The sequence below is a fragment of the Orycteropus afer genome, unplaced genomic scaffold (assembly GCF_000298275.1).
Source record: "Orycteropus afer afer isolate SDZICR_OR568_19922 unplaced genomic scaffold, OryAfe1.0 scaffold00251, whole genome shotgun sequence".
In the NCBI taxonomy this organism is placed as follows: domain Eukaryota; kingdom Metazoa; phylum Chordata; class Mammalia; order Tubulidentata; family Orycteropodidae; genus Orycteropus; species Orycteropus afer.
Genome location: NW_006921838.1, coordinates 721,331 through 724,874, shown reverse-complemented (window position 1 = coordinate 724,874; position 3,544 = coordinate 721,331). Strand labels below are relative to the sequence as shown.

General features: G+C 39.1%; 1 non-coding gene across 1 annotated transcript; it reads left to right on the top strand.

Annotated features, from left to right (window-relative positions):
* Nucleotides 1-3,231: 3,231 nt before the first annotated feature.
* On the top strand, nucleotides 3,232-3,338 carry LOC122150827. Its single transcript, XR_006163877.1, has one exon. It is a non-coding gene; the product is annotated as a U6 spliceosomal RNA (small nuclear RNA).
* Nucleotides 3,339-3,544: the final 206 nt, after the last annotated feature.

Below are 3,544 nucleotides of genomic sequence, written 5' to 3'. Positions count from 1 at the left end.
CTGCAACTGATTTTGAATTATCTTCAGTAAGATTTTACTTGCATGTGATACTAATTATATTGTTTGATAATTTCCACATTATGTGGAATCACCATTCTTTGAAATGGGTACAAATTTGGATTTTTTTCCAGTCAGTTGGCCAGGTATTTGTCTTCCAAATTCTTGGCATAGCCAAGTCAGTGCCTCTAATGTAGCAGCCGTTTGTTGAAACATGTCAATGGGTATCCCCTCAATTCCTGGAGACTTGTTTTTCACCACTTCCCTCAGTGCAACTTTACCTTCTTCCTTCCATACCATTGGCTCTTGATCATTTGCCACCTCCTGAAATAGATGAACATCAACCAATTATTTTTAGTACAGTGACTGTGTATTTTCTCCATCTTCTTTTGATGTTCCCTGAATCATTCAATATATTGCCCATAGAAACCTTCAATATTGCAACTCAAGGCCTAGATTTCCTCTTCAGTTCTTTCAGCTTTGTAAATGCTGAGTATGTTCTTCCTTTTTGGCTTTTCAACTCCATGTCTTTGCACATTTCATTATAATAATTGATTTTGTCTTCTCGAGCTGCTCTTTGAAATATTCTGTTTAGCTCCTTTTATCTTGTCATTTCTTCCATTTTCTTCAACTACTCTCTGTTCAAGGGCAAGTTTCAGAGTTTCTTCTGACATCCATTTTGGTCTTTTCTTCCTTTCCTGTCTTTTTAATGACCTTTTCCTTTCTTCATGGATGATGTTTTCAATGTCATCCCATAATTCCTCAGGTTTTTGGTCACTGGTGTTCAATGCATGAAATCTATTCTTTAAATTGTCTCTAAATTCAGGAGGGATATAATCAAGGTCATATTTTGGCTCTCATAGACTTCTTTTAATTGTCTTCAACTTCAACTTGAACTTGCATGTGCACAGTTGATGGTTCCACAATCAGCAACTGGTCTTGTTTTGGCTGAAGATATTGAGCTTCTCCATTGCCACTTGCCACACAAAAAAAAAAAAAAAAACACCTCACGGCCATGAAGTTCAATCTGACTCATGGAGACCCCTTCTTGGGTTTCCAAGGCAGTATCACTGTGGAAGTAGATTGCCCAAACTTCTTTCCAAGAAGTCACTGGTGGGTTTGAACCACCAAACTTCTGGTTATCAGTCAAATCCCTTAGGCACTACACCTATCTGATTCCTGTGTACTCCATCTGGTAAAGTCCATTGCAATTAATGTCATGGGTCTTGCAAAATTCTATCATGTGATCTCCAGCATTATTTCTTTCTCCAAGACCAAATTTTCCAACTACCAGTGATTCTTCTTTGTTTCCAACTTTTCCATACCAGTCACCAGTGATAATCAGCACATCCTGATTGCATGTTTGGTCACCTCCAGACTGCAGAAGTTGGTAAAAATCTTCAATTTCTTTATCTTTGGCTTTGGTGGTTGGTGCATAAATTTGAATAAGAGTAATATTAACTGGCTTTCCTTGTAGGCATATGGATATTATTCTATCACTGACAGCATTGTACTTCAGAATAGATCTTAAAACACTCTTTGGGACAATGAATGCCATGCCATTCCTCTTCAATTTGTCATCCCTGGCATAGCAGATTATATGGTTATCTGATTCAAAATGGGCAAAACCAGTCCATTTCAGCTAATTAATGCCTAGGATATAAATCTTTATGTGTTCCATTTCATTTTTTACTACTTTCAATTTTCCTGGATTCATACTTCATACGTTCCATGTTCCAATTGTCAATGGATCTTTGCACCTGTTTCTTCTCATGTTGTGGCATGACACTTCAGCAAAGGGAGCCCCTGAAAGCACTACTTTATCCATATCATTAAAGTAGGCTCTACTCTGACAAGACAACACATTCCCAGTCATATTTTGAATGCCTTTAGACCTGAAGGGCTCATATTCAGCATTGTATCAGACAATGTTCAGGGCTATTCATAAAGTTTTCCAGTAATATATCAGACAGTGTATCACTACTAGTGTTTCAGAAGGTTTTCACTGCCCAAGTTTTTGAGAAGTGAAATGGCCTCTTCCTTCTTCCAAGTCTGTCTCAGTCTGGGAGCTCCACCAAAACTGGTCCACCATGGGCATTCCTGCTGGCACAGCCCCTAGCCTCACAGCAACACACAAGCCACCACAGTATGACAAACAGACAGACAAGTTTTTCTCCCTTAGCTGTTCCAACCACTCCAGTCACTTCCTGGGCTACCCCGTACCTGATCCTGCTGGCTCTGTCTGCCAGTGCTCCCTGCCACCTGGGGGCTGTCCTCTGCTTGACTTTCCTGTTCTAGTCAGCAGCCCAGTCTCTAAATGCAGTTTAGAGACTTAAAAAATTGACCAGTAGAGGAAGGTGACTCCAAAGCCAATTTTCCATCTCTCAGCTCTACCACTGTGTCTCTCAAATAACAGACTACAGTTCCTGTTCAACAAGAAAAAGTTTACTTTCTGTACTCCCTTTGCAGTCAAGAGCAATTGTCCTTTTTAGTCTACAAGTCATGATTTTTCCTCATCTCCTTATCAGAGAGAGCTAGTTATTAGGAAAAGGGGAGAGATAAGATTTATACACATTTGCAAAGAAGTAGTTTTATTATGTATATGTTATATGAAACTGACACTTTTGGGTTTCTGAGGTGGTAAATTTTTATGGAAATATATTTTCCATTCTTGCTTCTGTGGTGTGGCTTGTTGGTTTGAACTACCAACCTTCTGGTAGCAGTGAAATCTCTAAACCATTATGCCACCAGAGCTGCAGGATTTTTGTTTGTTTGTTTGTTTTGTGTTGTTTGTTGGATTGATATATGGAATCTGTTTCTAAAGAAATAAAGTTACCTGGTAAAAGTGATACAAAACCAAACCAAAACCAAACTCCCTGCTATCTAATTGGTTTTGACTCACAGTGACCCTCATAGTGTTTCCAAGTCTATAAATCTTCATGGAAGCAAATTTCCTCATTTTTCTTCCACACAGTGGCATATGGGTTTGAACCACTGACATTTTGGCTAGCAGGCAAATGTCTTAACCACCAAACCAACCAGCTCACTGCCATTGAGTTTATTTCAACTCACAGCAACCACCACTGGTTTTCTAAGGTTGTAAATCTTTAGGGATGTAGATTGCCTCATCTTCTTCCTACAGAGAAATTGGTGGATTTGAACCACTGACCATCTGGTTAGCAGTCCAGTGTCTTAACCACAGAGCCACCAGAGTTCCTTAAAACAAAATCAGTTGTGCTAGCTTCGCCAGCACATATACTAAAATTGAAATGATGCAGAGAAGATTAGCATGGCCCCTGTGCAAGGATGAAAGGCAAATTCATGAAGTGTTCCGTATTTAAATAATAAAAAAAAAAATCAGTTGCCATCAATTGATTCTGACTCATGGTGACCTATGAGTGTCACAGTAGAACTCTGCTCCATAGAATTTTCAGTGGATTGCTTTTCAGAGATAAATTTCAGGATTTTGTATGAAAATGTCTTTAGGTGGGCTGAAACCTCCGGTTCCAGCTAAGTAGTTAAAGGCATCAATCATTTGCACCACCAA